Source organism: Macaca mulatta, chromosome 6 (genome assembly GCF_049350105.2).
Source record: "Macaca mulatta isolate MMU2019108-1 chromosome 6, T2T-MMU8v2.0, whole genome shotgun sequence".
In the NCBI taxonomy this organism is placed as follows: Eukaryota; Metazoa; Chordata; class Mammalia; order Primates; family Cercopithecidae; genus Macaca; species Macaca mulatta.
The window spans coordinates 18,811,793-18,830,270 of record NC_133411.1 but is presented as its reverse complement, the minus strand read 5'-3'; the positions used below and the strand labels follow the sequence as shown (position 1 = coordinate 18,830,270).

Below are 18,478 nucleotides of genomic sequence, written 5' to 3'. Positions count from 1 at the left end.
ACAAGAAAAGACTGAGAGGCTGGGCGTGCTGGCTCACGCCTGTAATCCCAGCACTTTGGGAGGCCAAGGCGGGTGGATCACCTGAGGTCAGGAGTTTGAGACCTTCCTGGCCAAAATCATGAAACCCTGTGTTTACTAAAAACCAACAACAAAAAAAAAACTTATAAAAATTAGCCAATTACATGCCTGTAATCCCAGCTACTCAAGAGGCTGAGGCAGGAAAATCACTTGAACCCAGGGGACAGAGGTTGCAATGAGCCAAGATTGCAACACTGCACCCCAGCCTGGGTGAAAGAGTGAGACTCCAGCTTAAAAAAAAAACAAACCAAGAAAAAACACTGAGAAACTGTCACAGAACAAAGGAGATGTGACAACTAAATGTAATGTGGTATCCTGGTTAGGATTCTGGGATAGAAAAAGACATTAGGGGCCGGGCGCGGTGGCTCAAGCCTGTAATCCCAGCACTTTGGGAGGCCGAGGCGGGCGGATCACAAGGTCAGGAGATCGAGACCACAGTGAAACCCCGTCTCTACTAAAAATACAAAAAATTAGCCGGGCGCGGTGGCGGGCGCCTGTAGTCCTAGCTACTCAGGAGGCTGAGGCAGGAGAATGGCGTGAACCCAGGAGGCGGAGCTTGCAGTGAGCCGAGATCGCGCCACTGCACTCCAGCCTGGGCAACAGCGTGAGACTCCATCTCAAAAAAAAAAAAAAAAAAGACATTAGGAAAAAACTAATGAAACTTAAATATAGGCAGGAGTTTAACTATTAGTAATGCACCAATGATGGTTACTCAGTTTTGACAAATGCACCACAGTAATGTGAGCTGATAACATGAAGGGAAAGCGAAGCTGCAAGAGAATTATACAGGGACTCTCTGTGCTATCTTTAGAACTTTTCTGTAAACCCCAAATTTTTCCAAAATAAAAAGTTTATTACAAAATATATATATGTGTGTGTGTGTATATATATATATATATATGTAGATGTGTCATTATGAAGCAGAACATATCGAGGCTTGTCTTCTACCATATTCAAGTCTAAATATAAACCCACATTTAAAATTCTATGCATAACATAGAGTCAGAAGTATAATACTTTAAATTTGAAAGAAAAAGTAACAAGATGCTGCTCCTTGTTTATCTTATGAAGACTTAGAATTTTCCTGCATTTCAGAATGTTCAAGGGTCATGGTCCATGTCAGGCAGGATTATTCATGACACAAACCATACTGAAACTCCCTGCTCATAAAAGTGAAGCTCTTATTCTTGAGATAATTAAAAAGATAACTTCTATCACATGCCAATATTACCCAACCTGAACCAAACAAAAAACATGCTAGTGCCGTTTTCTGCCCCAGATCCTGAGAGAATCTCAGTTTAATGACTAACCATCAGAGTTAGCTTTGGGATGGGGAACGATGTCAGAGACTTTGCCTGTGTTTTTCCTTGAATCTCAAGTACTCAATTTTCTCACAGTTATTCAAAATTTAAAGCTCTGGTTGTTTGGATTCAGTGGAACATTTTGTTTACGTGTATATGAAGAACTCAGAGTAAAAAGAATTCATTTCAAAGTTCATGGAATTTCAAAAAGAAATAAAGCAGACCTCCGCTGTTAAGTCATTGCATCATAAACTAAGAAAGCATCCTGCTCCAGACCAGGGGAAAACGTACTATGTCGAAGGAATATAGTAAAGAAAAAGTCCTTCTACAGAGAATCAACACCATTAACTACACCAAGCAATAAACTTTGAAAAACCTTTGAAGCTAATTTCCATGGCATCCCAGCCTTTCCTGACCCCACAGTTCAGGACTAGTTCTCTCTTTACCTCAGCTTCTTTGTTCTGTTCAGGCCTTCAACTGAGTGGCGGAGGTCCATACAAATTAGGGAGGACAATTCATTTTATGTGATGTACCAATTCAAATGTTAATCTCATCCAGAAACCCCTCACGGATATACCCAGAGTCATGCAGAGACAAGTATCTGGGCACCTTGTGGTCCAGTCAAGTCGACACATAAAAGTAACTATCATCCATGCCATTCCTCCCATCAGATGGTGAAGCCCATTCCCCCTCCCCTTGAATCTGGCCTAGCCTGTGACCTGCTTTGACAAATGGAACAGAGCTGAAGTGGTATTGTGTGACTTAAGGGATCTTGCATCTCCCATGTTTTGCACTTTTAGAAGACAACTAGTGTGTAAAGAATCTTGAGTTCGGCTACGGAATGATGAGAGGAAACATGGAGAGAGAGAGATCTGGCAAGCCCACAGACATTGTAGATATTCCAGCTGAGGCACCAGGTGTGGAATAACCACTTCAATTCTACAGCAGTAATTCTGGCCAGCAAATGAATGAAATGAGGCCAACTGTTGAGCCTTGTAAAGAAATTAGAGTCAGAGAAAATTCTGGTGGACTTAAGTCTCTGGTTCTAGCCATCTAGATGTGCTTTCTCTTTGTCCTGTTACATAAGATATAATTGTTTGCTTCTAATAGGTTTGGCAAGGTGTAGTGGCTCATGTCTTTAACCCTAGCACTTCGGGAGCCTGAGGTGAGCGGATGTCTTAGGGCCAGGAGTTCAAGACCAGCCTGGGCAACATGGCGAAACTTTGTCTCTACTAAAAATGCAAAAATTAGCAGAGCATAGTGGTACACACCTGTAGTCACAGCTACTCAGGAAACTGAGGTGTGAGAATCACCTGAGCCCAGGGAGGCAAAGGCTGCAGTCAGCCATGATCATGCCACTGCACTCCAGCCTAGGCAACAGAGTGAGACTATCTCAAAAAAAAAAAAGGTCCTGAATAATATTTGCTTCAAGAGTCATTATGAATAGGTTTATAAATTTCCACCCTTGAATTTTCCTTGTAGAATGTTCTTCTAAGAAAACAGGCAAACTCCTGGGGAAAAAAAAAAAAAAAAAGTGTGCAAAAAATCAATGCATAGCAGTATTTGTCTCATTGCAAAAATAAAAAGTATATAATCTAGATAGCCAGCCATATGGAATTATAAAATAAATTATATCATCTTTATAACCAATATCTTTAAGAGTATGATGTGGCCATTGAGTATGACACCTATTTACTTTGTTTCTAGTTTTTTTGTTTATTTTTGTTTGTTTTTTGCTATTTTAAACATAAGTAACATTTATAACAGTACGTTTTAAAAAATAAGGGTAGATTATATGTACAACATGATTACAACTGTTCTAAAAAGTATGGAAAAAAGTCTAGAAGGAAATAAACCAAAATTACAGTGTGAATAATATATGCTAAAGCTTCTGGCTCCATTTTACATTTTTATAGCAAGCAATCATTGGAATCATTGGAAAATCATTGGAAAATTGTTAGAAAATTAGTAGTTATCAATTACATAAGTTGAGAATATGGCCCTTTCTGTTTTCCTACCCTCAGAAGTCTAGGAAATTGATGGGACATTGTGGTCATATAGTGTTATTAATACTATATTCCAATTTCTTGAATTCTTCACCATCATATAAAGATACAAATCATAGGCAGTTCACTACTCTTTGGTATTCGGTTAACCTATTTGTGCTTTACAGAACCAAAATGCAATTGAGATCACTACTGAACAAGGTTCACCTTATCCACACCATTATGGTCTCTTAGTCATGCAGTTAACCACCTAGAGCAACAAGTTTTTTGACGTCCCATAATCCTTCCATTGGAGTAATTACATGTTCTCCAGTTTCATTTTTAAACAGCGATTCAATGGCAAATGAAAACAGGAATTTGACAACTTAAGCCAGTTTTCTTTCACCATATGCTTGGACAACTGGATAAAATCTTTTCATCCACCAATCATTAATAACTTCCAAATTATTGAAACACTCTTTAGAATTATTTAATATTAATTACAACATGCTTAACATTGTATTTAAAAAGAAAAAAAAAAATGAATTCCCACCCAGTAATTACTACTTGTGACTCATCACCCCAGAGCAGACTAACAAAAGAAAATGCTTGACAACTTTCAAGGAGATTCAAATTGCTGCCGTAGAATTATTAAGATAGTTATTACAAGTTAATTGGATATCAGTTAATGGTATAAAGGAACATGTACTAAGTCTTTTCAGGGTGCAAGGATTACATTTAGCAAGTAGCTAGTTATTCAGGTCAAATTTTTTAATTTTACTTTTTTTTTTTTTTGAGACAAGGTCTCACTCTATTGCCCAGACTGGAGTACAGTGGTAAGATCGCGGCTTACTGCAGCCTTCACTTCCTTGGCTCAAATGATCCTCTCACCTCAGCTTCCCAAGTAACTGGGACTACAGGCATGTGCCACCACACCTGGCTAATTTTTTCACTGTGTTACCTAGGCTGGTCTCAAACCCCTGGGCTCAAGCAGTCCTCCCACCTCGGTCTCCCAAAGTGCTGGGATTACAGGCATGAGCCTCCGCACCCAGCCTTTTTTTTCCTCTTACCTCTGTGTCTTTGTTTAACTGTTCTACATATGACCTGGTTACTCAAAATCAGTTAATACATATCTATTTAGTGCTTATTATGTGCTATGAACATGTTGGAGATCTAAGAGGAAAACTCTAGAATATTCTCCTGCCAACATGGAACTGGCTTTCCACCATCCTCTGAGTTCCCCATTTGCATTCAGGGTCTTACATAATCTAAAACCCACACATTGCTTTGCAGGGGAGCCTGCAGCACCTTTTATGGGTACTGAACAGGTCAGAAGCAGGGCTGTAGACCTAGCACCTGAGAAACATCTCTGATTTCTTTGGGAAGCTTTTTCTTTGTAAATGATTAAAATAAAAACTACTTCAGCCCTGGGCATGATATTCACCCACAGTCAGGCTGCCCCTCATCGGGTACAGACAGGTGTCAAGGTGAGTCCCAGCCCTTTCTTCCTGCCCTTCTGTCAGGTAAATATGATGTTAGAAAATCAAGAAAATCTGGCATATTTTTCTAAAATAATCATATCTTTCTCTCTCCCAAGGAAATGGTTTGCGGCTGATCAATTTCCCATCCATGTCAACTAGATGAGACATACGGAGTTGGAATAAGGTTGAAAGATTCAAAATGGGAGCACAATAGGGAGGAAAGGGCCACTTTCAGAAAATTCCAGAAAATTGCATAGTTATATGTCTAACATTGTATTTCTCAAATGCAATGAAAAGGTTTTAATTCTGAGACCAAATATGTCCTACAAGCCATGTTGTCTGCTACTCTGCCTATGATGACAATGGAAACTTGTCATGCTGGTAGATAGCATTGCTACCACAAGTATAGAAGGTACCTCAGAATAACACCAACGGAGCCCACACATGGAGAGACACAGTTCTAGTGACAACATTTGCTCTCCTGGATCCAGCCATGCCTGAAGATAGAATGCCCCCTTAATGTTTCCCTTTGCATAAGAAAATAAGATGCCTTGCTTGGCTTAAGTTGATTTTCTGTAATCTGCAAGCAAAGAGATCTGACAAACAGAATCTTATAATACTTAGACAAAAATGATCAAAACAAAAATATTGAAACTAGAAAGAAAAAAAATCACCCATAGGAACCAAAAAGGAAGGCAATGTACCCTAATGTCATTTCTTTAAGTGACAGCCAAAGAAAGAAACAGAAACTTTTATCTCTACCAAGTATTAAAGAAGTTATGATAAAAGGATAAGGGTGAATTCAGAATGAGTTTAAATTTGGAATTAAAGCAAAACAATTTTAGAATAACAGGTACAGAACAAAATGCAATGCTATAGAATTGCATGTGACAATAATAGTGTAACCATCAAAAAGCGGAAGATGAGAGAGAACTCAAAGGATAAATGAATGATTTATAGTGCCTAAAATTTAAAGATTGTTTAAAAAACAATGATTTCAACTTATGTAACTGCTTCCAAATCTTTTTTTCTTAATGTAGAAGTATTTTTAAGAAAAAAAAAAATGGGAAGGATTATTCTGAAGTTCAGCAATTCCTTTGCTTTCTTTCTTTTTCTTTTTTTTTTTTTCTTTTTTTTTTTTTTCTAGTTATCTTAAGTAAAAGTTGGCCGGGTGTGGTGGCTCACGCCTGTAATCCCAGCACTTTGGGAGGCTGAGGCAGGTAACTCATTTGAGGTCAGGAGTTTGAGACCAGCTTGGCCAACATGGTGAAACTCCATCTTTACTAAAAATACAAAAATTAGCCAGGTGTGGTGACATGCACCTTCCCAGCTACTTGGGAGGCTGAGGCAGAAGAATGGCTTGACCCCAGAATGTGGAGGCTGCAGTGAACTGAGATGGTGCCACTCCACTCCAGCCTGGGTGACATAGCTAGATCTGTCTCAAAAATAAAATAAAATAATAAAAAATTTTTGAAAAAAATTGACAAGAGCAGTTTCAAAGAAGTGACAGGAGGAAAGTCCAAGTTGCAATGGTTGGAAACAGTAAAAGTGAAGTTAAAGTAAGCTTGCCTAGGATAGGAATTTGACTGCTAGAAATGGAAGCATCACTTCAACCAGACAAGAGTTCGTTTTTCTCACATAACATGACACATAGAGATAGATATTCCAGGGCCTGTGGTAATAAATCTAGGCTATCTAGGCTGACATTAGACATCAATATTGTACTCCTTCTATCCTGTCACCTCATTTTCAGCACCAGGCTTCAATTCTTAAGGATGCCTCATGATCACATAATGGCTGCTAGTTTCAGCCATCACTTTCTACATTCCAAATAAGGAAAAAAATGAAAAAGGAGAGAGAGGGCAAAGGGAAGCTACCAGCTGAGTAATCATTTTTAAGATAGTTTTCCCAGAAGCAACAGTAGTGATCTGGATTTGTTTCTCATCAGCCTCATCTCTCTGCAAAGGATGCGAGAAAATGTACTTGGGCATACCTCTCTCTACAAAACCAGAAATCTAAGGAGAAAGGGGATAGTTGTTATCACAGAATCACAGAATGTGGTATCCCTGCTGCAGCCTGTTTTCAGGCTAGTGGTAAATAATCCCGCAGAGGTCGGGCATGGTGACTCACCCCTGCAATCCCAGCACTTTGGGAGGCTGAAGCGGGTGGATCACTTGAGGTCAGGAGTTTCAGACCTGTCTGGTCAACATGGTGAAACCTTGTCTCCACAGAAAAAATACATAAATTAGCTGTGTGTGATGGTGCATGCCTGTAATCTCAGCTACTTGGGAGACTGAGGTGGGAGAATCTCTTGAACCTGGGAGGTTGAAGCTGCAGTGAGCTAAGATCACACCACTGCACTCCAGCCTGGGTGACAGAGTAAGATCCTGTCTCAAAAATAATAATAGTAACTTTAAAAATGGCCAGGCGTGGTGGCTCATGCCTGTAATCCCAGCACTTTAGGAGGCCGAGTCAGGCAGATCACCTGAGGTCAGGAGTTCCAGACCAGCCTGGCCAATATGATGAAACCCCGTCTCTACTAAAACTACAAAATTAGCCAGGCATGGTGGCGCACACCTGTAATCCCAGCTAGTTGGGAGGCTGAGGCAGGAGAATCACTTGAACCTGGGAGATAGAGGTTGCAGTGACCCAAGATCTTGCCACTGTACTCCAGCCTGGGTGAAAAGAGTAAAACTCGGTCTAAAAAATAAAAAATAAAAAATAAAAAAAATTCCTGCAGAAAGGGATAGACTGCATTGGGGGCAATGCCAGGGTGGCAGAGGGAGAGAATGATATCTTTACATACTTTTAATGAGGTATGTTTCTCTTCTCCCACTAGATCAATGACATTCATTGGGAGGTCAGGCCCCAGACTAACACACGGGTCAGCTGAAGTGGTGAAGGATGATTTTTCTTTTTAACATGACTTTCGTGGTGATCTTAAACCAAAGTGCTTTTGAACTATCAAAAGCTTAGAGCTAGCGAGGGAAAAGTATGGCTCTCAAAACTAAGAGGGTTTTGATAGGAAGATGAAGACAGAGGTCGGACACCTAGAGCAGAGTCTATCTCAGTTAACACTGGAATAAGGAAGACTGCAGGGTAACTCCTAACACTGGGGAAAGGAATTAACACTGTCCACACCTTTTTGTTTGTTTGTTTCAGTTTCTCATTTTGCTCTTTAGTTAAGAGCCTGGAGAGAGAAAAAAAAAAAAAAAATCAGATACCGTTGATTGTTTCAGCAGGTTGGGGAAAAAGGAGAGACTGTGGTTGATAATCCAGGCTGATGGGTGTGAGGGGTAGGAGAGAAATCTCCATCATATGTATGAGAATCCAAAGGCAGAAAGCTGTTTCCATTTGGAATCCTAAGGCGGGGCAGCTTCCCAGACTGCCTGCCCCACACGGAGCACCTCCAGCAGAAGAGGATGGGGCTGGGCCAAGCGCGGAAGAGCGGGGAGGTGCCCACCCAGGCCCCCTCATTTCCAGTGAGGCCTGCAGAAGACCCTGAAAATTTCTCATAGGCCCTGAGGAGGAAAACAACTGAAAATTAGTAGGTTGTATGCCTGCCGAGGGTCACCAAAGTGTGTGAGGCCAGGAGACCCCGTGGCGGAGGCACAGGAAGGACAGCCCAAAGCTGAGAGCCAGTGGAGGCGTCTTCCAAGTCCCGCGAGAATCAGCGGAACTAGGGGGGAACCAAGGGGGAAATGGCAGAGCTCCTGACAAGGGCAGGGCAGACCTGTGCTGAGAGAGTCGGCGTGGGGGAGCCTGGGCACAGTGACTATGGTGGAAAACCCACACACCAACAAAATGAGGCATTTCCCAGAAGCCAGCGTCTAGAGACGGTGTGGGGATAGGGGACTAGCGCTTCCCTCAATGCCGTGCTGGTTGTGTCCCCACGGCCACAGGGCACCCGGGGAGGCCACAGAAGCAAACTCAACTGGTTGGATAATTCTCAGAGACTTTTCCATCCTTCCTTCCTTTCTTCCTTCCTTCCTTTTTTCTTTCGAGATGGGGTGTCACTGTGTTGCCCAGACTGGTCTCTAGCTCCCAGATTCAAGTGATCCTCCTGCCTTGGCCTCCCCAGTGTGCTAGGATTACAGGTGTGAGCCACTGTGCCCAGCAAAAGAAACCTTTTTTAAAACAGGAAAAAAAAAAAAAAAAAAAAAAAAAAGGGCAGGTACCGTGGCTCACGCCTGTAATTCCAACACTTTCAGAGGCCAAGGCAAGCAGATCACCTGAGGTCAGGAGCTCGAGACCAGCCTGGCCAACATGGTGAAATCCCATCTGTAATAACAATACAAAATTAGTTGGGTGTGGTGGCATGGGCCTGTAATCCCAGCTACTTGGGAGGCTGAGAAAGGAGAATCGCTTGAACCCTGGTGGCAGATTGAAGTGAGCTGACATGGCACCACCGCACTACAGCTTGGGTGACAGAGCTAGACCCTTTCTAAAAATAATAATAGAAAATAAATAAAACAGAAAAAAAAGTTTGAAGAGAAATGTGTTTTTTGAGCAAACTGAGTTTTTGTTTGTTTTTGAGACTGAATTTCATTCTTGTCGCCCAGGCTAGAGTGCAATGGTGCAATCTCAGCTCACTGCAACCTCCACCTCCTGGGTTCAAGCAATACTCCTGCCTCAGCCTCTGCCCGGAGTAGCTGGGACAACAGGCGGGCACCACTATGCCCGGCTAATTTTTTTGTTTTTAGTAGAGATGGGGTTTCACCATGTTGGCCAGGCTGGTCTCGAACTCTTGACCTCAGGTGATCCTCCTGCCTCGGCTTCCCAAAGTACTGGGATTACAGGTGTAAGCCACCGCACCCGGTGAAGTTTTCACTTTCAAGCTGAGCTGTCCAATATGGTAGCTGCTAGCCACAGGTGGTCCATTGGGTGTCTGAATGGAGATGTCTGCCAGTGTAATATAAACATGGGTTTTAAAAGACTCAGTCCAAAAAATATATATCTAAATTATCTCTTTAATCATGTGGTATATGAATTACATATTTAAACAATGTAGTTTTGACATATGGATTAAATAAAATACATTATTAAAATTAATTTCACCTGTTTCGTTTTGCTTTTTTTAATGTGGCTGAAAAATACATGGTTCACATCTGTGGCTCATGATCTATTTTATTGGACAGCACCATTTTAGAGATAGAAAGCAAGCTGTACTTCTGCCGGTATTCATCCTGAATCAAGGATCAAATATAGGTGTGAAAATTTTCAGATCTGTTAAGTATCTATTGATGTGTAAAACAACGTGACTTAAATCAACATTTATTATCTCCCAGGTCTGTGTGTTAGGAATCTGAGTGTCACTTAGGTGGGCCTACTGGCTTAGGGTCTCTCATAGGCTGAAATCAAGGTGTCACCTGAGGCTACCATCATCTCAAGGCTTAACTGGCGAAGGATGCACATTCAGTCACCCTAGATGGTTGTCGGCAGGACGCAACTCCTCATGGGCTACTGAATTGAGGACCTCTGTTTATTGTTCCTGTTGGCCCAAGGCTGCCCTGAGTTCCTTGCCATAAGGACCTCTCCATAAGGCACCTTGCAACATGGGAGGTGCTTCATCAGAGCCAGCTGGTGACAGAGTACAAGCAAGATGAAAGTCACAGTCTTCTATAACCTGATCTTGGAAGTGACAGCCTATCATTTTTGCCATATTCTTCTCATTAGAAGCAAGTCACTAGGTCCACACGCTAAGTAAGGAGATTGCAGAAGAGCATAAATAGGAGGAGATGGGGATTGCTGAGGGCCAATTCAGACACTGCTGCCTAGAACCAAGGAGTACACGAAGCACACGCAAGATGGTTCATCCTGGCAGAGGAGGAACAGTTCTTCCCTCATAACTGAGCTGGAGAGGCACACATGGCAGAAGGTAGAGGTAGACTGTTGTAGTTGGCGGTGACAAGTCGTAGGACCAAAGCTGATGACATATTTGTTTATCTCCGTGAAGCAGGAGGCGAGATTGTCTGCTAAAGGAAAGGATGTGCGTGGTTTGAGGGGAAGAAGAAAGTTTGGGAATGACCACCGAGTAGAGAAACACAGTCCAACTACCAGGCAGTGCCAAATGAAAGTTCAAAATTACCAGAAGTGAAAAACCAGTTCAGCTCACTTGGATGATTTTCTCCACCAGCTTTCAGCTGCCAGGGTACTAGCTCAGACAAAGTGGCAAAACAAATATGCCAGCTCTAGGGTAGGAAAATTTTTTTATCCACATGTGAGTGCAGCCAAGAAACAGTAGTGTGAATTATACTGGTGTATATTTCTCTCCATTTAATTCTTCCAACCCACCCTGCCCAGCAGGCCTCTTTCCACTGAGCAGCCAACAAATTAAATAGCCTGGCGTGTGAGCTTTTGATACAGCTGTCTTGGACCTGCAGTGCATGCAAATAACCCGCTTTATTCCTCTCCGTCCCCTGCATAGTGGCTCAGTGGGCAAAACTCTCCAGCACTTCAAAGAATATCTGTGACACGGAACAGACCCACGGGCCCTGTCTGCACATTACGGCTAAATATTGATGATAGTGACCTCCAAAATACCACTAGATCTCCCATGCTAAAACTGCTGTTTAAATATAGCTAATATTTACGATAGAAAACATACAATGCTTATGAAACAGTAGGCTCTAGTACACCTTTTAAGATACCCAGAGGTTGGTTGTTTGGTTGATTGGTTGGTTGGTCAGTTGGTTGGTTACGTTTAAAGTCATAGAAAAAACAAGCCAAATAAAGATGCAAAAGCGCATCCCTTCCCACGAAATGCATATGCTTGCTAGGAAGATCATTTCATCCTCGTTTGTCTGAGACTGTAGTGAAGACCCATCAGTCCCAGGTAAACTCAGATGGTTAATTATCCTAATTTACCCATGATCCTTCTCAGAAGTGGTCCAGGAACAAAGCTGCAGTAGGGAGAATTCATAAGACTGGTCCTGCAGCAATTTCTCCTGGTTCTCTGAGCAACACCGATCATGGTTCTTTTCTGGCAGCTCTGGTCCCTTAGACGAAGCTGACGGTTTCCTAAACAATCCCTCAGGTTATTACTGTTTTCATTTCAGAGGGTATCAAATTCATCAAAAAAGATTTACCAGATGCTTATTATTTGCAAAATACAGTGACAAATGTGGCTGGAGACATGAAAGTATTAAAAAACTGTTCCTGTCCTCAAAAAAACTAATATAATTGTGAATATAACACAAAAATCTGTAGGGTGAAAAAAGTCTAAGTAATAATAAAACTGACATGGAGGACAACTTTAAAAAAATCACAAGTCAGAATATGATTAATTGCAAATATACCCTTGGAAAAAGAGTGACTTTTAGACTCAGAAAATTCATTTTTTTTTTTTTAAACAATAAAGGTAGCTTTTGTAATGACCTGCTACCATTGGTTGAACAAAGCAGAGGAGAGGAATAGCTGTCACTTCAGACAACTTTTTTTTTTTTTTTTCCAAGATAGAGTCTCACTCTGTTGCCCAGGTTGGAGTGCAGTGGCACAATCTCAGCTCACTGCAACCTCCGCCTCCTGGGTTCAAGCAATTCTCCTGCCTCAGCCTCCCCAGTAACAGGGATTACAGGCGTGTGCCATGATGCCGGATAATTTTTGTATTTTTGATAGAGACAGGGTTTCACCATGTTGACCAGGCTGGTCTTGAACCCCTGACCTCAAGTGATTCACCCGCCTCAGCCTCCCAAAGTGCTGGGATTACAGGCATGAGCCACCACGTCCGACAACTTCAGACAACTTTTTAAGTTTGAAAACTGTGAACACAGGCTTTCAGGTGAGACACACTGGGTCCCAATGTTATCGCTGTCACCAACTAGGCATTGGAAAACTCACCAATGCATTCTTTTCTCACCTGAAAAATTGGGATAATCTACCTCCATCGTAGAGTTGGTGAGAGAATTCCTTGAAATAAGCTGCAAAATCATTTACCACATTACCTAGTATACATCAGGTGTCCAATATATAGTTTCTGTCATGATTTGTGTAAGTATTAATAGGAAAATGGCAAGTATCACTTCATCTTCCCTCCACATTTTACAATTGCTTTCATCTGAAAAATCTGGTGCAATTCAAATTGCATATTAAGTCACGAGTGCTGCTTCATTGCCTCTGTAGATTTAAAAGACACAGAGGACTCTCACATGTTCTTGTGTGAATGCACTTTCATTCAAAATGCTTTACATTTTGATCAAATTCAGGTCACGTGTGATGCAAAAATTAGTATGGTTGGCAATGCATTTAAACTTGTGCTTACAACTTTGTCTTACCTTTTTCCCTATCATATTAGTTATCTATTGCTACATAATACATTTCTCCAAAAGTGGCAGCTTAAGCCAACACATATTTATTATCTCATAGCTTCTGTAAGTCAGGGAGCTGGGAATGGTGTAATTGCATCTTCCACTGCGGGATCTCTCCAGAGGCCGCAATCAAGGGGTGAGCTGGGCTGTAGCCATCTTATGGCTCAACGGGGGAAGACTTTCTTCCAAGCTCATGAAACTGTTTTGAGGATTCAGTTCCTCTCAGACAGTTGAACTCAGGGTCTTAGTTCTTTGCTGCTGTTGGCTGGCAGCCACCCTCAGAAGTTCCTTGTCACGTTGGCCTCTTCATCATGGCAGCTTGCTTCCTCAAAGTCTTCAAGCCAAGCAGGCAATAAAGAGAGTCCATCAGCAAAACAGAAGTCACAGTCTTTTGTAAGCTAATCCTTGAAGCTTGAAAACCGTGGCATCCCTTCAGCTTAGCTGGAGTTGGTTGGTTAGAAGCAGGTCACTGGGCTTAACCCAAGGGGAGAGAGAATAGCACACGGCCATCAAACCAGGCGATGGCAATCCTCATGGGCCATCTGAGAAGCCTGCCTACCACAGCTGTCTCTTAGAGGATCTTGGTCACTACTTGTCTACAACAAAGATGAATAAAACAAACAACACTGGAAGACAAATTAATGCTACCAAATGCACAGGGTCCTAGAAACAACAGGGGCAGAGCCACATGTCTTCCTGCTGAGGCAGCTGCCTCACTGTTTTTTGTTTGTTTGTTTTTGGGGGTGGGGGGGGACATAGTTTTATTCTGTCACCCACGCTGGGGTGCAGTAGCACCATCTCAGCTCACTGCAACCTCTGCCTCCCAGGTTCAAGCGATTCTCACGCCTCAGCCTCCTGAATAGCTGGGATTAGAGCCATGTGCCACCACATCTGGCTAATTTTTGTATTTTGAGTAGAGACAGAGTTTCACACCATGTTGGCCAGGCTGGTCTCAACCTCCTGACCTCAAGTTATCCGCCCACCTCGGCCTCCCAAAGTGCTGAGATTCCAGGCATAAACCACTGCTCCCGGCCTGATTTTTAGTATTAATCAGAACTAAAAAATCTTGGCATGTCCTGCAACACAACCTGTCTGCTTCTTTACAATTGTATGACCTACCCTCTAGTGGAATCTGAGTAAAGTTGAATTTGACTACATTGAACCTTAAAAACTTGAGGAGTACCAGAATGACTGTCAGAAGCATCCATAAGCAAAGAAGAAAAAGAAAAAGCAAAAAACACAGTGCTGAAGACTTTTGGAAATTAGCCCCTAATCACAGAAAGTGAGTAAAATTAGGCCAAATGTTTTTGGCCAAAGGATGTGGCTTCTTTGGATCTCAATTTCCTTTTGGAAGCCTGAGTGCTACAACAGATAATCTCTTAGACTCTTTCCATCTCGAGAGTGACCCAAGATTTCACAACCAATTGTTAGTGAAAATGCTGCTGTGCGCTAAGGTGCTTTCCCCTAAATCCAAAAGCCTTCCACCAAAGAAGGGACAGCCCTAGGAGTGATCATGAAGGGTGGCTGCAATGAACGGTTTCACAAACCGCATCTGCAAAGCAGAGCTCAATTTTCTCCCATTTTTGCCACACAGGAAGCTAGTGAAAATTAGCAAAGCTTTGGAAAGGTTGAGTGACCATCTGGTGACAACAGTGCCACATCAGACACTGAGAAAGGCTCAAGTGGAGGAGGGAACAGAGAAAAAAGCCTGTAGATATTTCTAAGAAGAAAGTGGCCCTGAGCCAGGCATCCTCTGCCCTCTCTCAAAAGGCCTCACAGAGTGGCATGAGCGCCTCATGGGTGCACAATGAATACTCATTGACTGAACAAAGAAAATTGGGTATTCAAAGGTTTTAGGGGGGTTTGTGTGTTTATGTAAGATTGATATGAGATCTTTCAGGTGCACATTCACAGAAATCAAGGATGCAAGATGAAGGTATGTCCTCTGATATACAGCAAGGTCCAGTTGACTCACTGAACTGAGAAATGCATGCATACCTGTAAAAGAAATAAACAGCTAGCTTCAGTACGTGGCCTAGAGAAACTGGAATCAGAATAGAACGAATAAGATGAACTGGAAATGTCATGTTTTTGAGCTACTGTCTCTAGAATAGAGAGAGTGGCATCAGTTGGAGTCCTTAACATTTGAAGCTTCTTGGCTAAACTAACTTCCCCCAGAGAGGGCTAAGACGGGTAATACCATGTCTGCCTGTGACTCTCCTTCTAGTCAAGCTTCCGAGTGGGCTCCACCTCCATTCAGGATGATGGTAGTTACACAGCTCATGAAAGAATGTTTTCACTGGGTTACAAAGTCCTAACAGACATTTTTTTTTCTTTTTTAAGAGTTCTGTGTAATTTTTTTCTTTTTTAAGGGTTCTGTGTTTTTTAATAGTTCTAATCTCATATGAGATGATATCAAAGTTTAGCTCTCAGTGGGAAATCATTTTTCCACATTCCAGAGAAACAGGAGAGAGCCCCTGAGTTCTATGAGTAGTACCGACAATCATCGCCTACAGGGAAATGATATTTTGGGCAAGCCTGCATTCTTTTATGAGCCACAAAACCATATAGCAGGAACTTAGCTGCAGAGACCCTGTAATAAATACATTCCTTCCACCAGCTCTTAGACATCTGGTTCATAAATTGCTCCATTTGACAGTGAACGGGGAAAATGGATGAGAAACGTGGCCTCAAGCACATAATGTATATATGGTCAAAGAGTCATGACCCATGTGGCCACATTACCAGATTATATCGTGTTCTCACTTTCTCTACAATAGGATAAGCACCAACAGGATAGATATACACTCCTCTCTCCAATTTAATTACACCTTTATTATTACTTTACTTATATGCGCATAAGCAGCAACAGCTAATGTAAAGTGGAAATTGTAATACAATTTCCATATTGTATCTTTGCTGTCTACAAAATTATATAAAAAATGTGTCTCGCCCTTTAGTTGGGACCATTTAGAAACCTGACAGCAATTACACAGAGTGTATTGGAGTCACCCGCACAATCTCCTAATGGCAGCTTGGCCCAAAGCCAAGCTTTAAGCCAAACCTCAGGGAATTCAAATGTAAAAGTCAGCAACATTAGAGGTAGTGATTCAGTTTGGAGAAGATATCGCCTTTCGTGATTTATTACAGCCAGAGCTTTCAGTACATTTAGAAGATGGTCTAGCTTAGTTGCATTTTCAAAGGAGCGCCACTGCATAAATTGAGGAACATCTGAACTGGAGGCTATCAGAATGGAAAAGCCTGACTAGGGCTTGAATTATGTGGAAAGCATAACTCGTAGAAATAGGTCCTCAAACACACAAGAATCTGCAAAAATGAGCTATACTTTCAACCCCCCAATATCTAACTTGTGATCATTTGGCAGAGAAGGGTCTGTTACTGTCAAGTATTTTTAAATGACTGCAAAGACATTAACTCCCTAGGTTCAGGATAATCATTCAGTACCAAGAATAAACATATAATTTAAAATATTAGTCTTGCCGGTGCTTGTGATCTATGACTAAGCTGCACTTTCACAGAGAATTCCAAATCTCTCCTCTCTGCAACCCAAGAGAATCTGCACAAAGACTTGGTGACCTTATGAATTTTCACAGGTTTTCCCCAGTGGATGTCTTTGGTGTCTGCTATCTCAACTGCAGATACACCGGTGAGTCGGTAAATCTTTTCAAAATAGTTCTGTTCTTTCATACTCAGTTCAGATTTGGGAGAAAAAAAGTAGGAGCGACAGTTCTATTTAGAACAAAGCAGCTTAGAAAAAATATGTTAGGCTTGTAAAAATGAATCTATCTGTACATTTATTTTTGTCAGAAGAAAACAACATCATAAACTGCAAGTCCATTTCCCACTAGCGTCTTCGTTTTCATGTTTTATTGCATTCCACAGTGGTTTTGCAACCAGCTATATCAAGAGTTTCCAAGAAAAATGTAAACAAGGATTTTGCAGTGACTCCAGCTAGAACACATGAATACGACTGAGAACAGAATATCTCGACTTACTTTGGTCAATTTTGTAGTAAGTAAATAAGTAAGATTTTTTAAAAGTAACTTAAAAAAAAAATCTCTACTGAGCTATCTGGAGACAAAAGATTGTGCTACATTCCAAATCACCAAGGTCCTTCTGGCACACACATCAGAAAGTGAAACATATCTGCCTCGAAGGAACTGGGCAGAGATGCTTCTACCTTTAGGAAAACAACCCCATTTTCATAATAAGCCTATAAATCATATAGTTATTACCTGGTGCTTATTTGTAATGGGAAACATCCTGGGATATTATCCATGTATTTTTTTCTGGGATCTGTGGCTCTAAAGCCCTTTCCCCAGCTCAGGCCACTTCCACTGCCTCAAGAAAGGAATAACTCAAAGGACAAGATCATCAGCTCCACGCATTTATTCACTTTTTTTTAACAAACATTTATTGAGCCCCATGTATGTGCAAGACACTGTCCTAAGTGCTGAAAAATAAAGCAGTGAACAAATTAGACCCAGTCTTTATCTTTATTGACTTTTGTATTCCAGTAGGGAGAAGTCAATGAACAAATAACTAGAAAATTTAAAAAAGTAAAGTACTAGTTGATGAAAATGCTGTAGAGAACAATCAGATCAGATCATGGGGCCAGGCATAGTGGCTCACGCCTGTAATCCAGCACTTTGAGAGGCCCAGGTGAGTAGATCACGTAAGGTCACAAGTTCAAGACCAACCTGGCCAACATGGAGGAATCCCCGTCTCTACTAAAAATATAAAAATTAGCCAGGCATGGTGGCGAATGCCTGTAATCTCAGCTACTTGAGAGGCTGAGGCAGGAGAATCACTTAAACCCAGGAGGCAGAGGTTGCAGAGAGCCAAGATCATACCACTGCACTGTAGCCTGGGCGACAAAGCAAGAGTCCATCTCAAAAAATAAAAATTAAAAAAAATTAAAAAGATAGTGGTATAAAGAACAGAGGGACAGGAGGCAGGCTGCTACCGTCAGCTTTCGAGTTTAAAAAGCCTAGGTGGGCCCCAGCCTAAAAACACTGGGAAGTAATTCTCATACCAGGCAGAGGTTCTTTTTTCTGTCCTAAAGATAAGATGAAGTTTGCTTCAGTGAGAAGAAAGAGGGGAAAGAAAGATTCAGAGGAGACAAGGAAGATTGAGAGTTGATGGGTGCCTAAGAAGAAGCCCTAAGCCCCAACCTCTCTCCTTCCAATCCCAAAAGAGCACTGATAGGCTTGAAACCTACACCCTCTTCCTGGAAGGAGCCATACACGTCCTGGGAAAGCCATAAGATCCGAGTGCCGGCCGGGCGCAGTGGCTCACACCTGTAA

The 18,478-nt window shown here is 41.8% G+C and overlaps 1 long non-coding RNA gene across 1 annotated transcript; it reads left to right on the top strand.

Moving 5' to 3' along the window:
* Positions 1 to 8,284: 8,284 nt before the first annotated feature.
* LOC106998659 (uncharacterized) lies at positions 8,285 to 16,645 on the top strand. The gene is made up of 3 exons (XR_001445182.3): positions 8,285 to 8,392; positions 10,134 to 10,729; positions 15,052 to 16,645. It is a non-coding gene; the product is annotated as an uncharacterized LOC106998659 (long non-coding RNA).
* Positions 16,646 to 18,478: the final 1,833 nt, after the last annotated feature.